We start from the raw sequence: 18,336 nt of genomic DNA on the forward strand, positions 1-18,336 counted from the left end.
TTGGTTATCAGAAAGAAAGGATCCTAGAATGTCAGCAGGTCTCACTCATGACCACAAGATGATATAATATCCCTAAGACCCCCCCGCGTGACTCTGTATTCATCCCTATGTGTAACAAAAGGTATATAAGCAAACCCAAAAATAAAGAAATCGGATCAGTTTCCGGAAAGACTGATTCCACCATGTCGCTTCTTTCTTGCTCCTGTTTCTCTGGCTAAATTCAGCCTCTTTTCTCCACTAAATCTCCTACTACACTATCCATTTCTAATCTCTCCTATATCTGTAATTAAATATGTATTTTTCCAAAGACACCGACGCCGTCCCCACCTTCGAATTCCCTGGATCCACCGGGGCTGGACCCCGGCAGTATACAAAATCAACTGAAGACGGACTAGTGATATTAATATGAAAGACAAAGTTTTAAAAGAAATTACACTATTGTTTTCAGTCCTCCCAAAAAGAAAGATTTCTTAAGCATACTAACCAAAGAAGAAAAGAATGAATATTTTCACTGTGTAGAAACTGAGAACTTCTATTTAGCATAAAACATCATTAAAAACAAACAATTAAAAGACAAGCCACAAACTGGGAGATATTTACAAAATGTAAAACTGAATAAACATTAGTAATTAAACTATGTAAGAACCCTGACAAAAAAGTTAAAAAAAAAAAAAAACAGTAAGCAAATGTGGGGAAAAGAAAACAAATTGAACAGAAATTTTATAGACATGGAAACTTGTCTGGCCAAGATGTATTTTTAAGAAATACAGAATCTCAATTATTCATCAGAGAAATACTAGTTAAGACCACAAGAGATGCTATTTTCAAACTCATGAGAATGGTAAAGAATAGGAATTTTGACCTAAATAATGGAAAGAAAAAAAGGTGGGGCAGTGGTGACTCTACACACTGCTACTAGTTGCTTAAACTGGCAAACCTTAAACTGCTGGTAGGTATTAAATTTGGTAAACTTGTTGGAAAACAACTTGGCATTATTTTATAAAGCAGATCATTTGCATGTCCTTATAGATAATCATGATGGTATGATCACTCACCTAGAGCCAGACATCCAGGAATGTGAAGTCAAGTGGGCCTTAGAAAGCATCACTATGAACAAAGCTAGTGGAGGTGATGGAATTCCAGTTGAGCTATTTCAAATCCTGAAACATGATACTGTGAAAGTGCTGCACTCAATATGCCAGCAAATTTGGAAAACTCAGCAGTGGCCACAGGACTGGAAAAGATCACTTTTCATTCCAATCCCAAACAAAGGCAATGCAAAAGAATGCTCACACTACCACACAACTGCACTCATCTCACACGCTAGTAAAGTAATGCTCACAATTCTCCAAGCCAGGCTTCAGCAATACATGAACCGTGAACTTCCAGATGTTCAAGCTGGCTTCAGAAAGGGCAGAGGAACTAGAGATCAAATTGCCAACATCCGCTGCACCATGCAAAAAGCAAGAGTGTTCCAGAAAAACATCTATTTCTGCTTTCTTGACTATGCCAAAGCCTTTGACTGTGTGGATCACAATAAACTGTGGAAAATTCTGAGACAGAAGGGAATAACAGACCACCTAACCTGCCTCTTGAGAAATCTGTATGCAGGTCAGGAAGCAACAGGTAGAACTGGACATGGAACAACAGACTGGTTCCAAATAGGAAAAGGAGTACGTCAAGGCTGTATATTGTCACCCTGCTTATTTAACTTCTATGCAGAGTACATCATGAGAAACGCTGGACTGGAAGAAACACAAGCTGGAATCAAGATTGCCAGGAGAAATATCAATAACCTCAGAGATGCAGATGACACCACCCTTATGGCAGAAAGTGAAGAGGAGCTAAAAAGCCTCTTGATGAAAGTGAAAGAGGAGAGTGAAAAGTTGGCTTAAAGCTCAACATTCAGAAAACGAAGATCATGGCATCCGGTCCCATCACTTCATGGCAAATAGATGGGGAAACAGTAGAAACAGTGTCAGACTTTATTTTTCTGGGCTCCAAAATCACTGCAGATGGTGACTGCAGCCATGAAATTAAAAGACGCTTACTCCTTGGAAGAAAAGTGATGACCAACCTAGATAGCAGATTCAAAAGCAGAGACATTACTTTGCCAACAAAGGTCCGTCTAGTCAAGGCTATGGTTTTTCCAGTGGTCATGCATGGATGTGAGAGTTGGACTGTGAAGAAAGCTGAGTGCTGAAGAATTGATGCTTTTGAACTGTGGTGTTGGAGAAGACTCTTGAGAGTCCAACCAGTCCATTCTGAAGGAGATCAGCCCTGGGATTTCTTTGGAAGGAATGATGCTAAAGCTGAAGCTCCAGTACTTTGGCCACCTCATGTGAAGAGTTGACTCATTGGAAAAGACTCTGATGCTGGGAGGGATTGGGGGTAGGAAGAGAAGGGGAAAACAGAGGATGAGATGGCTGGATGGCATCACCGACTTGATGGACGTGAGTCTGAGTGAACTCCAGGAGATGGCGATGGCCAGGGAGGCCTGGTGTGCTGTGATTCATGGGGTTGCGAAGAGCTGGATACGACTGAGCGACTGAACTGAACTGAATGAACAATTCTAGGTACATACTACAAAAATTTTGCACTGATACTTGTTCCAAATTTAAGCATTCTTCATAATAAAAGCCATCACCAATATGCTCAAATGTTTACTGGCAGAAAAATGGTTAAAAGAATTAGGCTAATACACAATGGAACATTATACAGTAGTGAGAATGAATGAACTATAGCTGTAGGCAACAGCATGAATGGATCTTAGAAAACGTAATAGTAAATGAAAATAGACAAACACGAGTTCAAAGCAGTAATATCTTTCTTTCACTGAGTCCCACCTCCAAGACTTAATGTTCTACACTGAGCATCAAGGAAGACTTCCAATTCTTAATGACAAAGAAGAAACGAATTCTTTTCGCAGTTACCATAGCCTCACCTTTTGCTATGTATTTCTTCTGAAAATGCTACAATTACACAACGGAAAAAAATCCAGAAACATGGGAACACTGTGGATCCTGTGTCTCAAAAGCTTCTGTGATCAGTATAAACAACTGAATGAGGCCCACTGAAGAACTGCTGAGGTGCAAAGGGCAAGCAAACGACAGTCACCACTCTTCAAGGAGGACGCTATGAATCTAAGCTATGAATCTAACTGAAAATTCTTCACAAATTCAAGAAACCACTGTGTGGAGATACATCTGGCTACACTTCTGCACTCTGAGTAAGGAGCTTTCTTTTATATATGGTACAGCAATATCCACATCATACAAAAATAAGTCTCCACGGTTATTTTCTTGTTATAAATTTGAATATGCACTGAGCCTTCTCTATCATTCTTTTATGATGCTTGGATATTTTCATTGAAATATAAAGATCTGTTTATAAACTAGACTTTTCTTAAAACATCATTTGTGCAAGCTTTAAAAAGACTCTAAACATAATATTAAATTCAAAATAAAGAAACATATGTGGTAATACTATTTTTTTAAAAAGATAATTTTGAAAAAATTGAAAATGGCAGTTACTTCAGGGGTTGGGGAAGGGCAGGAATGTAGGTAACAGAGGTACTCACAGGCAGCTCTTTAACTGTGTTGGTACTGACCCAGTTCTGAGCAGAGTAACTGGTTCCCAAAGGTTTGCTTTTATTATTAACTTCAGTATGTTAACACAATCCAGAACTGGCACGTTCAAATTATAGAATTTTAAAAAGTGTAAAAAATACATGATGAGAAGGAAGTAGACATAGAAAAGTGTCAATCATTAACTCATCAGATCAGGTAGGGAGTACGCCTGCACCCTGATAAGGCAAACCAGGAAAAGCCACAGCGTTCCCACAGATGGTATGTAATTAGTCTTTCAAGAAAAAGGAGGTACTTCTTCCCCTGAACAGTAAATGAGGGATCGAAGAATAAGTGAAGATATGAATTACTCTGGAGGTAGATTAAAAGAAAATTGAGGGACTTTATTAGTGAATTAGACCAAAAGGTCACTGCTGAGGATAAAGACTGAGGAAGAGTTATTTAAAAAGAATTGTAAAGTTTAAAACGCTGTGCAGACTGTGAAACTGCCAACTAGGCAAAAGACTGTTCCCGCTAACTGCTTAAAATTTTTTCTGTACCCAGATTTCTGCCCCCAAGCTATTCCTCCCTTTGTTCTATACAGACCAGCCCTCGGATCCTAGAGTGCATGCCTCTAGTCACCAGTAACTGAAAATTTAAACTGCAAGTGATAAAAATGGTTCAAAAATAGTACTACTTTGCCTTAACAGGCAAGATACACAGCAAACAAAATCATCTACTTCAACAATTAGCTTTCATATTTCATTTAATAACAAAGTTGCATGGCAATTTTATCGGGCTTAGGTTATAAGGGCTTCCCAGGGGGTGCTAGTGGTAAATGCCTGGTATGTGCCTGGCAATGCAGGAGACCTAAGACACAAAGTTTTGATCCCTGGGTCGGGAAGATCCCCTGGAAGAGGGAATGGCAACCCTCCAGTATCCTTGCTGGGGAATCCCACGGACAGAGGAGTCTGGCGGGCTACAGTCCATAAGGTCGCAAAGAGTCAAACACGACTGAAGTGACTTAGCAGGCACGCACTTAAAATACACGTAAAGTACTGCTACATACCTAATTTTTAATGTGATAATGAATTTTTTATTGAAGTATAGCTGATGTGCAATATTATGTAAGTTATAGATGTACAGTATAGTTTCATAATTTTTAAAGATTATGCCGCATTTATAATCATTTTAAAATAGTGGCTGTATTCCCATGTGTACAGATATATCCGTGTAGCTTATTTTATACATAATAGTTTATACCTCTAAATCTCCTATCTTTATATTGCCCCTCCTCCTTCCCTGTCAACACCAGTAACCACTAATTCATTCTCTGTATCTGAGTCTTTCTTTTCTGTTACATTCACTAGTTGGTTGTTTTTTTAGATTCCACATATAAGTGATACCATACAGTATGTCTTTGTCTGACTTATTTCACTGAGCATAATACCCTCAAAGTTCATCTGCTGATACAAATGGCAAAATCTCATTCCTTTTTATGGCCGATTAAAATGTATACCCCATTGTACACATATACGCACACACACCCATCATATCGTCTTAATCCACTTATCTGTTGATGGACACTTAGGTTGCTTCTGTATCTATATACATTCTTTCAGTTCAGTCGCTCAGTTGTGTCCGACTCTTTGCGATCCCATGAATCGCAGCATACCAGGCCTCCCTGTCCATCACCATCTCCCAGAGTTCACTCAGACTCATGTCCATCGAGTCAGTGATGCCATCCAGCCATCTCATCCTCGGTCGTCCCCTTCTCCTCCTGCCCTCAATCCTTCCCAGCATCAGGGTCTTTTCCAATGAGTCAACTCTTTGCATGAGGTGGCCACAGTACTGGAGCTTCAGCTTTAGCATCATTCCTTCCAAAGAAATCCCAGGGCTGATCTCCTTCAGAATGGACTGGTTGGATCTCCTTGCAGTCCAAGGGACTCTCAAGAGTCTTCTCCAACACCACAGTTCAAAAGCACCAATTCTTCGGCACTCAGCCTTCTTCACAGTCCAACTCCATACATGACCACAGGAAAAACCATAGCCTTGACTAGACGGACCTTAGTCGGCAAAGTAATGTCTCTGCTTCTGAATATACTATCTAGGTTGGTCATCACTTTTCTTCCAAGGAATAAGCGTCTTTTAATTTCATGGCTGCAGTCACCATCTGCAGTGATTTTGGAGCCCAGAAAAATAAAGTCTGACACTGTTTCTACTGTTTCCCCATCTATTTCCAATGAAGTGATGGGACCGGATGCCATGATATTCGTTTTCTGAATGGTGAGCTTTAAGCCAACGTTTTCCCCTCTCCTCTTTCACTTTCATCAAGAGGCTTTTTAGTTCCTCTTCACTTTCTGCCATAAGGGTGGTGTCATCTGCATCTCTGAGGTTATTGATATTTCTCCTGGCAATCTTGATTCCAACTTGTGTTTCTTCCAGTCCAGCGTTTCTCATGATGTACTCTGCATAGAAGTTAAATAAGCAGGGTGACAATATACAGCCTTGATGTACTCCTTTTCCTATTTGGAACCAGTCTGTTGTTCCATGTCCAGTTCTACCTGTTGCTTCCTGACCTGCATACAGATTTCTCAAGAGGCAGCTCAGGTGGTCTGGTATTCCCATCTGTCTCAGAATTTTCCACAGTTTATTGTGATCCACACAGTCAAAGGCTTTGGCATAGTCAAGAAAGCAGAAATAGATGTTTTTCTGGAACACTCTTGCTTTTTGCATGATCCAGCGGATGTTGGCAATTTGATCTCTGGTTCCTCTGCTCTTTCTAAAACCAGCTTGAACATCAGGGAGTTCACGGTTCACATATTGCTGAAGCCTGGCTTGGAGAATTTTGAGCATTACTTTAATAGCATGTGAGATGAGTGCAATTGTGCGGTAGTTTGAGCATTCTTTGGCATTGCCTTTCTTTGGAACTGGAATGAAAACTGACCTTTTCCAGTCCTGTGGCCACTGCTGAGTTTTCCAAACGTGCTGGCATATTGAGCGCCGAAGAATTGATGCTTTTGAACTGTGGTATTGGAGAAGACTCTTGAGAGTCCCTTGGACTGCAAGGAGATCCAACCAGTCCATTCTGAAGGAGATCAACCCTGGGATTTCTTTGGAAGGAATGATGCTAAAGCTGAAGCTCCAGTACTTTGGCCACCTCATGCAAAGAGTTGACTCATTGGAAAAGACTCTGATGCTGGGAGGGATTGGGGGCAGGAGGCGAAGGGGATGACTGAGTATGGGATGGCTGGATGGCATCACTGACTCGATGGACATAAGTCTGGGTGAACTCCGGGAGATGGTGATGGACAGGGAGGCCTGGTGTGCTGCGATTCATGGGGTCGCAAAGAGTCGGACACGACTGAGCAACTGAACTGAACTGAATGACCTGAGGAGTTCCTCTTTTGGTATCCTACCATTTTGCCTTTTCATACTATTCATGGGGTTCTCAAGGCAAGAATGCTGAAGTGGCTTGCCATTCCCTTCTCCAGTGGACCACATTCTGTCAGACCTCTCCACCATGATCTGCCCGTCTTGGGTTGCCCTACAGGCTTGGCTTGGTTTCATTGAGTTAGGCAAGGCTTTGGTCCTAGTGTGATTAGATTGACTAGTTTTCTGTGAGTATGGTTTCAGTTAACATTGTTTAATATGAGCATTACAGTGACATTATGTGAGTAGGGAGGTACTGTGGCTCAGAAGTGTTAAAAGTCCACAACCATAGTTTTTATGACAATGCATTCTCAGTCTACATAGGTATACTTAACTCTCAACATGTCTGGAGTTTAACTGCTAAATACAGTCTTAGTTAATCACTTACTTTGTACCAGGAACTGTTCTAGATACTGGAGATATAAAGATGAGTAAGACACGATTCCTTCTTCCACGGAGCTCATAGTCTAGTGAGGAGACAACCTATAAACAGATAAACAGCTTTCAGCGTGACAGTTACTAAAACAGATGCAAAATGGCAACCACTACATCTGGGGCACACGAGAGAAAGTGGGTGACTCAGTCAGGAAGAGGTTCACAGAGAAAGAAACCTTTGAATAAACCGTGTGTTAGAGTGCAATTCTTCAATAATGAATCACAGAAAACACGGAGCATTCAGAGAACTGTCAGCAAGACTGATGCAAAGGGAGGAGGCCCACAGGCAAACAGTAATCTAAACTATAAAGAACCTTATGGGATAGTTCATATGGTATCCAAAATAAACAAAGCAGAGTAGTTTAAAGCTTAAAGCTTATCCTGAAGGTAAGACTGATAGGTTTCCATAACAAGAACTGCATTTTAGAAGAATACTTCAGTAGAAATGGGTCCAGATTTAAAGTAACAAGTTTATCTGAACCAGAGCACTGGCTATGAGAAGGAGAAAGCTCAGCATACATGTAAGATCTCTGACAGATGATTACAGATAGCTGAGTCTTAGAAGGAAGGAGGATTCCACACAACTAAAATGTCCCACTTCGCTATCTGGGTGGACAATGGAGCCATAACCAGGATAGAGAACAGGAGAGAAACAAATTGTGGAAGACAACATGCCATAGAGTTTTCAAGGACCAATTCTGCAGTCAGACTATTTGAATTTCATTTCCAATTCTGCCACTGAAACAGCTGTGTGACCAGTCACGGCAAAAGAAAAAAACAAAGTCTGAGTTTTAACAAACTTTTGAGTGAATGGTTACTTGTCCAAATTAATTTAGGTCATAACATATATGGCCAATTATATGTAAGCTGATTATGTCCAGTTCAATCCTTTAAAAATATTAGAGTTGTATAAGAGCTCATTACTATTCAACTGCAAAGAATAGCAAGAGTCCTGAATGTAGATAATAAACAACATTTCCAGTCCTCCAAGGTTACAGACCTATCAACACCTCACTCAGAAAATATATCTTAATTGCCTGCTTACTTTAAGATGTCATTCTTGAGTCAGAAGCAAAATTAAAAAAAAAAAAATCCAACAGATCTGATTCATTTTGCATACTATGCACAGCATTATGGATTAGAAAAGCCAGAGAAATATCATGTATCCATCTGCCTGGATCAATCAATAAATATGCTTAGTGACTGCCTCGTCTATTAAAGTGGGTATGGCAAGGACACAAAAGTGGTCCCTGTTTCCACACTGGTACTCTTGAGGACGATAATACACAGGTAACATCCCAGCAACAAGACAGGATGGTATATACCAGTTGATAAAGAAAGTTAGTCCAATGGACGTGGAACTTGAAAGGTTAAAAAGCCATTTAGGCAACAAAATTTAAAATTTAAAACTCAATGAATCTTAACAATGAATTAAAATTTAAAACACAAAATTTAAAACTCCATGAATGTGGCAAAGATAGACCATCCAGGCTGAGTCCTGCTTCTTGGGCATGTCTCAGTCCTGGGTACATGGGGACCCTAAAGGGTAACCTTAAAAAACAATGCAATGCTCTAACTGCAGAGATAGCTTTTGGATATATCTCAAGAATATTTCACTAGTAGAATCCTGATATAATAAAGCACACTTCTGTTAGGTTTTACAGTTTCTGTAGGACCGAAATATTCAGAAAGGAAAGATCCATTTTATCTGGACTACGTATCACCAGGCCTCGGTTTCAAAGCCCAGGTGAATGCACGTGGGCAGAAAGGGAGAGGAAGGAGGAAAACCCTTCTCAGCACCCAGTGCCTTTCAACTTCAGAACCGTTCCCTTTCATCGCACTCTCCGAATGGTCACCACTAGGTCTCCTGACTACTTCCGCCTTCCCGGGCGGCCTCTGAACACAGTCCTCCGCACTTGAGGTCGCCGCCCTCGCTCCAGCCTCTGCGTCTGCGCCAACCCTGGGTCTGGCCCCCTTCCATCTCACCGACGGCAGGGGCGACCCCGTGCCAGGCTCCTGGAGCTGCGTCCAGCACTGCACTGCCTCTTCAGCGCCTGTCCACGGGACTCGAGCCCCTCGGACCCCCAGCTCCCCGCCGGCCGAGAGCACCCCTACCTACGTCTGCACAGCACTTCCCAGGTACACATTCCCATCTCAAGGAAACAGGCTAAGTACAACCATTTCAAATGGTAACACTGCAACAGTAACATTATTCTCTTTTTAGTGAGTTGAATTTTAATTTTTAAAAATTTACTTATTTTTAATTGAAGGATAATTGCTTTACAGCCTTGGTTTCTGCCAAATATCAACATGGTACACGTGTGTCCCCTCCCTCTGGAACCTCCCTCGCCATCCCACTGCTCTCATGTGACCGAGCCCCATGCTCCCGCAGTCATGGAGCAAATTCCCACTGGCTATCTATTTTACATGTGGCAGTGTGTGTGTGCATGTTACTCTCTCCATACGTCCCCCCGTCCCCTTCCTCCGTCACCCTCCGAGTCGTAAGTCTGTTCTCTATGTCTGTGTCCGCATTTCTTCTCTATTTTCTACAGGGCTTTCTTCCCAGGAGCCCTCAACCACTGTGCCTTTTCCTCTACCTTCAAATAAACTTGGTGCTGAGGTTTCAATGTGTACTTTTAATTATCTGGGATAGAACCTAGATGATTTCTTAAAAATTTACTTGTCCACACTAACCTCCCTGTATAAACTTCACTGATTAATCCTTTAAAAGCAAAGCACAGGAATTTCACCCTCCTGATCATCTGCAAGTGCCACTGAGTGAAAAGGAATACAGCTTTTGACCCATGCAGCCACAGTGCCTGGAAGAGCACCTGCAGTATCTGCCAGACACTGGGCTAACGAAGACCGGCATGCACAGGAACTTTGTATCCTCTGACTGTAGTCGGGGTGCTTTGTTCTGTCTTTCATCTGAAAGTGCCTATTTCATCATAGGATCTAATAATCACAACTTCCTCTCTTCCACCTTTCTGCATCTGCCTTCCACCCTTCTGTACTTGCAGTAAACTTAAAAGTTTATTTTAGTGCCCGATACATGCCAGTTTATGGGAAGAACAAAGGAGGTGTTTTTTTTTTAATGATGAAAATGTATTTATCTTCAAAATGTCAAATTTCTTAAGTCTGTATTAATATCCAACTCTTATTATTTATCTCATCCCAGTCTCAGATTTTCACACTATGTGACCACCATGCTCTCAACTCACTCTGTGTAATCAACCTACTCAATCAGTTACCTAATTAATAAAAATTTCTTTTCTTTCTCAAATCTTCAAATACCTGTATTGTTACTGCATTTCCCTTGCTGTAACAGTCAAAAGCCTCGCTGAATTTAACCTTATGCCTCCTCAAATTATCACGACATACACCCTTATACCTATTACCCATTAATTCCCTGCAATTTATTTCCTAGTTTATTTCCTACAACTTTACTCACTAAACTTCAAGTCAGCAAAACTTACAAGATCTTCCTGTCTGTACAGAATGCAAATTCCTTCCCCAAAAAAGCAATTAATAATCAACAACAGACTTTGTACTTCCTGGTGGCTCAGAGCAGGAAGTAAAGAATGTGCCTGCAATGCAGGAGACTTAGGTTTGATCCCGGGGTGGGGAAGATGCCCTGGAGAAGAGAATGACAACGCACTCCAGGATTCTTGCCTGGAGAATCCCATGGACGGAGGAGCCATGGAGGGCTACAGTCCACCAGAATGCAAAGAGTCAGACATGACTGAGCGACTACTGTTTTACTTTACACTAGAGGCTAAGCTAGCCGTTAACTGTAACACACAGAAAGTAAAGGCCAGTTGAGAGATCAAATATTAAAGATATTTCCATTTGGAGCTGACAGAAACACTGAGTTCTGCCCTTTCCCAAGTCAGTTCTATTCAGTTCAGTCGCTCAGTTGTGTCCGACTCTGCGACCCCATGAATTACAGCACACCAGGCCTCCTTGTGTCCATCATCAACTCTCAGAGTTCACCCAAACTTATGTGCATCGAGTCGGTGATGCCATCCAGCCATCTCATCCTCTGTTGTCCCCTTCTCCTGCCTCCAATCCCTCCCAGCATCAGGGTCTTTTCCAATGAGTCAGCTCTTTGGTGAGGTAGCCAAAGTACTGGAGTTTCAGCCTCAGCCTCAGTCCTTCCAGTCCAAGGGACTCACAAGAGTCTTCTCCAGCACCACAGTTCAAAAGAATCAATTCTTCAGCACTCAGCTTTCTTCACAGGCCAACTCTCACATCCATACATGACTACTGGAAAAACCATAGCCTTGACTAGACGGACCTTTGTTGGCAAGGTAATATCTCTGCTTTTTTAATATCTAGGTTGGCCATAACTTTCCTTCCAAGGAGTAAGCGTCTTTTAATTTCATGGCTGCAATCACCATCTGCAGTGATTTTGGAGCCCAAAAAAATAAAGTCTGACACTGTTTCCACTGTTTCCCCAACTATTTCCCATGAAGTGATGGGACCAGATGCCAAGTCAGAGGTTAGTAAAAAACAAAACAAAACTACATTCTATAGCAAACTTAATATACAACTCTCAACATCTAGTAATGTTAGAAGTTAGAAGAAACCCAACTCAGATCCTGTCAACAAGTAAACTTTCACTGATAGAAGTCCTTTAGTCTGGCTGATGTGGGTGGGAGTAGGGGGAAGAGAGTAACAACGATTGAAAATAAGAAACCATCACTTACCAGAGGCAAGTCTGAATCTGAACTTCTGCGCCCACATTTACTAAGAGACAGCATAACAATAGTTGAGAGAGTAAATTCTGCAGCCAGATTGTCTAGGTTCAAATCCTGGTTCCACTACTGGCAAGCTCCCTTACCCTACACTGCCTCAGTTTTTATATCTATAAAATAATGGTACCTACCTCATAGATTTATTAAGAGAATTAAATGAGTTAATATTGACAAATGGCTAAGAAAAGTGTCTGGCTTACAAAGGCTTAATATATATATAAACTGACATAACCTTCAACAAGTAACTTAACCTCTCTCAGCAGCAGATGTCTTAGGAGAAATTACTATTATTATATCAGCACTTTGTGAATTATAAAGTGATATATAAATACTAAATTATTAAGCACATAACACAGGAAAACATTAAATATAAGACAATGAAAAAGCATTTATAGAAAAATATAATCTTGCTTATTCAATTCTATCAATAAATTTTTCTGAACAGTGAGTGAGGTTGCTTTTAAACTCAACTCTTTGGCATTCTGAGACAATCACTCCATCTACCATATTTTAAATAATTTCTGAGGGAGATTCTTATAAAAATATATTATGCAATACCCTGTCCTAGTATTGAGTCTCTGAAAATGAAGACTACCCTCCTTTCCAAAGTGACTGAGTACCTACACGTCTTTCACCTCCTAAATATACTCTCTCCTCCCATTTATACCCTCTTCTTTCCGGCCCTCAAATTGACCTGAGGCTTATGTTTTTTAAAAAAACAAGAAGACAATAAAAAGAAAAACCAAATGCTTTGATCAAATAACCTCTTAAAGGAACAGCCAACCTTCCTTCTCACCTTCTGCTCCCTTCTCCACCCATGCAGTTTGGCTGCGGCCTCACCTCTGCTGAAACATCTCCCTCTCCTTCCATGACCGAACGGCCACCTCGCACCCACTCTCTCCTGCAGCTCTCTGCGCCATCAGACAGGGATCCACTCAATAAACACAGACCAGGCCTCCACACGCTCCCTAATGAAATCCTGACTCAGGCCTCTAACCTTTCCAGTAAAAGACAATCAATTTGCCATGGGACAAAACAGAGCTGATCAGTAAACAAATCAGGTAGCAGGTATCTGATAATCAAAGTAGGTATCAATAATCAAATCAATAATCAAAGTAGGCATCTTTTAACACTTCTGAATTAAGTCATTCAGCACATCAATCTACTAATGCATGTTTTCAGGTAGTATGTTAGACACTAGGAATACAAAACCCATCTCTGATATGCTCTTTGCCCTCCGTTGAGTTTACAATTTAACCGTAAAAACAGACAAGGCAATTAGCAGCATCAAGCTGACAGGGCGGTGCAGAGAATATAGCAGAAATACAGAGGAAGGGCGGACTTCCCCAGGAGCAGCGACTCAGTGGTTAAGAATCCGCCTGCCCACACAGGAGACGTGGGTTCAGTCCCTGGGTTGGGGAGATCCTCTGGAGAAGGCAATGGCAACCCACTCCAGTATGCTCACCTGGGAAATCCCACAGACAGAGGGGCGTGGTGGGCTACAGTCCACGCGGTCACAAAGAGTCAGACATGCCTTGGGGACTGAACAGCAGCAGCAGAGGGGCATCTAAGGCAGATTCTGTGCGACAGTGACGAGGCACCTGGAAAGGCTTGAGAGACGGGCAACAGCGGAGATGAGCGGTGCAGGACTCCTTCGTCAGGCTGTCCACACGAGAGGAAAGAGTGCTCTCAAGCCCTTCCGTACTCAGAGAAGACCACCAATATGGACAGTGAATATATCACTGATTCCACTCAGGCAAGTTTGTGGAGAGTGAGTCTCAAGAGATGAGCCCTTAAGGGAGCAAGAAAGCAGCTGCCCCTGAAGAGTACTGAGAAAGCCACCGAGAACCAGGGCATTTTCATCAGGGAAGGACTCCCACTCTGGAAGAACTGCTCTAACAGTGTTGTGAGGGGAGCCTGACAGTGGGCTAGGCTGGAAAGGGACTAAAAACAGAGGAAGCAGCAGAGACAGTAAGTCCAGAATCTGTAATAACTGGTGGACTAATCAGATGCAGGGATAAAAGAGACTACTTCTCACCATCTCCAATACCACCTTCTATCTCCAAGCTTCATGATTTCTCACCTAGACTGCAGCACGTGGTCTCCCGGCCCCGCCTCTCGACTCCTCCTCTCACGTCATATGCCTGCGTGCCCTCACATCCATCCCCAATCCAGGGTCAGAGCAAGCTTTCCAAAGCAGGATCATCGCAAAAGCTCTTTCGCTCTCCAAAGGTCTCTCATTCTAACTCCAATAAACCCAAACTCAAACCTGGCTCCGTGTGGCCTGCTGCCCCTGCAACTTGCACCTCTCTCCTCCCCTTTGCACTTTTGTTTTCCCTGCTCCATCTGACAGTCCCTCGGCTACCTTCTCAGCTTCAGGTCTCCACTCAAATATAATCCATCCAAAAAGAATCTCGTTAGCCCAGGCAGAGAAAGAGCCCCACTCCTTCAACTCTACCACCTCACCCTATTTTATCTTTCCTAGTAATCCTCATTTATGTTCAGTTATTTTACCCTCTTACTTCTATCTCCAACCTTGTATCTATCTCCAATCTTGTATCTACCTCCAAGGGCAGAAATTCTATCTTATTCATTCCCAGAACCCAGGCTAAAGCCTGACTGAGCGAAAGCCCCCAAAAATTATTACTGACCAATTAAGACAGAGCTCAGAAAATAGATGCTGGAGGTAAATGTTTGCATGACATCCCATAAGCAGGAGCTCAAGAACCAACTGAAGCCACCTGCTGCAACAGGTGGTCTTTCACCCAGGAAAGGCCACTGGCATACAATTAGCAGTACAGATAGCACCTAGGGAACAGCAATATTGAAAGGCGGAACGGTAGATGTGGACTGCGCACAGAATTGAAAAAAAACAAAAGTTTAAGAATTTGAAGGAGAAAAAGAGTGGCTCAGCCCAGCAAGTACTCCAGTAAGATCCGTAAAAGAGAAAACAGTTTACTAGACTACAGGGATGCCACCAGGCCCTCAGCAAGGGCAATTTTAATGGAGTGGGAGGCCCAGAGGCCAAGCTTCAGAAGCAAATCAACAGCCAGAAACCTCTTCAGATGCCTGATAACAAAGGAAAAGAGATGCAGTCTTAAAGGGAGGGGTGCACAGCTTTGTACATTCAGACAGAAGAGACCTGAATGTGCTTTCAGGCAGGAAGATGCTGACATCACAGAGAAGACAATGATTGCTAAGGCAAGATCTCTGAGAAGCACTGGCTGAGATTTAACACAGAGACAGAAACACAGTCCTTACAACTGAGACTAGAGAGAGAAAAGAATGGGTGAAAATGCAGGTATCTCCAAAACTGGCACGTTAAGGAGGGGATTAACTGCCAATTCCCTCGGTGAAGGAGGCACTCAGGCACTGGGGAATGCATCGGTCAATAAACGCAGACAACAATCCCGGTTTTACGAGGGACGTGGTAGGTAAGGAACTCAAGGCAGGCAGCAGCACCCATCCCCGTGTGATTTCCTTTCCTTCCAATTCACCTTCACAGTTCACACTTACAAGTAAAGCCATGGCGGAACTGCTTAGAGCATAGGGTCTAGACGAGAAACAGGTCTATTCTAGCTACTAACAAGCTATAGTATTTGTGGTTATTCAGCTGCATTAAGTATACACACAGTCTCTGCCACCTCTGTTCATTAAAATTCAGCTAGAGAAAATAACTGGTTTTCTCCAAAAAAAAAGAAAGAAAAAAGAAAAGCTCTTTATCCAAAGCTCACTAATGACACATTTCTAATCCACTACCAGCTTTCCTCAACCGAGCTGCACATCAGAATTGCCAGGGGACTCCGCCAGCAGGCCCCAAGTGCTTCTCACAGACACATCTGGGCACCAGTGACTTCCTACACGTTATTCCTACTGCTCATCTATGTAATTTCTAAAATTACCGCAAGATTCAGCTCAAGCAACCATAGCACTGTAACCGTGTTTTTCCTTATCTACCCCCACTACACTGGAAATTTATTAATTCCAGCCCCTGGCCCACATTGTTCAGCCCTTACTACACACTCAAAAAACGTGTGCTGAATAAGATTCACAATGAATAAAATATTTAACCTGTAGAAATGGTAAGAGTGGCTATGTTAAACAGTATACTTATATAGCACAGAACTGGCAGTTTTATATTAAAATGTTAAAATCCTATACAGGTGGGGCCATAAACCACCTGTGCCCCCTTCCATCTCAGCTCGGATAATTCTGAGCACCAAGTCCATGCGCAACCTTACCAACATGATGGCATCTCCACAGCCTACAATAAAGTCGCAACAAAAAATGTTCAATACAAAAGTAGAGGATAATTGTTACCTAAAATGTTCATTTGACTTATTAAATACTCAACTATCCAAAAATATATTAACAAGAGAAGAGCTCATGAAACTCAATACTTTCTGTCCCTAACTATCCAGAATAATTCAGAAGTCATAAGCTAATCCCCCAATTATACATAAAGCAGACTCTAAAAGTCTGGGGAAAAGACAGCTACTTAGAACACAGTACAGATTTTCCCAACAGAAATGCTGTAAGTGCTGGTGAGGTGCCAAGACCAAGCAAGCTGCAAGAGCCTAGCAAACCCGTACGAGCCAGACCACTCGTATTACGTTGGTGCAAAAAGTAATTGTGGTTTTGCATTATTGAACTTTGTCATCTGATAATGGATTACATTCTTCAGTAAATGTGGTTATGTTATACATCATTTTAATGCTCATTTTTCACTTTATGATTTTTTTGCTAATAACTATTACCTGCCATTTAATTGATATCTAGACTACAGAAATATTAGACAAAAAGCAAATTCAAGTGATTTTTTTTTTTTATTCGAGTTCAAAATGTGTGAGAAAACAGCAGAGACAACTTGCACCATGAATGCATTTGGCCCAGGAACTGCTAACAAACACACAGTGCAGTGGTGGTTCAAGACGTTTTCCAAAGGACATGAGAACCTTGAAGATGATGATCATAGTGGCTGGTCATCGGAAGTGGACACTAACCAAATGAGAGCAGTCATCGAAAAAAGTTGATCCTCTCACAACTACCTGAGAAGTTGCCGAAGAACAATGACCATTCTATGGTCATTCCGCATTTGAAGCAAATTGGAAAGGTAAAAAGCTCAATAAGTGGGTGCCTCATGAGCTGACTGAAAATCAAAGAAATCATCATTTTTGAAGTGTCATCTTCTCTTATTCTACACAACAACAAACCATTTCTCCATCAGATTGTGACATGCGATGAAAAGTGATTTTATACAACAACAGGCAATGACCAGCTCAGTAGTTAGACCAAGTAGTTAGACCAAAGCACTCCTTAAAGCAAAACTTGCACCAAGAAAAGGTCCGTGGTCATTGGTCTGCTGCCGGTCTGATCCACTACAGCTTTCTGAATTCTGGCGAAACCGTTCCTTCTGAAAAGTTTGCTCAGCAAATCAATGAGATGCTCTGTAAACTGCAACGCCTGCAGCCGGCGTTGGTCAACAGAAAGGGCCCAATTCTTCTCCACAAGGACATCTGACTGAATGCTGCACAACCAACACTTCAAAAGCTGAACGACTGGGCCACGAAGTTTTGACTCATCTGTCATACTCAGCTGACCTCTCACCAACCAACTTACCACTTCTTCAGGCGTCTCAACAACTTTTGGCGGGTAAAATGCTTCCACAACCAGCAAGAAGCAGAAAATGCTTTCCAAGAGTTTCTTAAATCCTGAAGCATGAATTTTTATGCTACAGAAATAAACAAACTTACTTCTCAATGGCAAAAATGTGTTGATTGTAACAGTTCCTATTTTGATTCATAAAGATGTGTTTGAGCCGAGTAAAACAATTTAAAATTCATGGTCTGAAACCACGATTACCTTTGTACCAATCTACTACTGTCCACAGAGATATTTCAGAGCTTCCACAAAAGCTTATTTGTATACATATGCAAAAACGAAAGCAAAATTCCAAAATAAACAGGTGACATTGAGAAAAAAATACCAAAAGCACTTTGCAGTGCCTGACACATGGTAAATGTTAGTCTTTACCCTAAGTTATAGCTATTTTCCCCCAGGATCTTTGATTTCAAACTTTTGTGTTAATCAAAATAGCTTTATTTTTCTCACTTCATTCTAGTCTGTAAATTCCAAGAGTGCAGAGA

General features: G+C 41.7%; 1 protein-coding gene across 5 annotated transcripts in view; it reads right to left on the reverse strand.

The window, feature by feature from the left end:
* The window catches only part of WWP1 (WW domain containing E3 ubiquitin protein ligase 1), a 141,716-nt gene that overhangs the window by 109,678 nt on the left and 13,702 nt on the right, over positions 1 to 18,336 (reverse strand). For all 5 annotated transcript variants that reach the window (XR_005724562.1, XR_005724563.1, XM_040261128.1 and 2 more), the window contains exon 2: positions 7,387 to 7,481. The gene's annotated coding sequence lies outside the window, so the exon portion shown is untranslated. The remainder of the gene's footprint in view (positions 1 to 7,386; positions 7,482 to 18,336) is intronic.

This window comes from Oryx dammah, unplaced genomic scaffold (assembly GCF_014754425.2).
Source record: "Oryx dammah isolate SB20612 unplaced genomic scaffold, SCBI_Odam_1.1 HiC_scaffold_19, whole genome shotgun sequence".
NCBI classification, from domain to species: Eukaryota; Metazoa; Chordata; class Mammalia; order Artiodactyla; family Bovidae; genus Oryx; species Oryx dammah.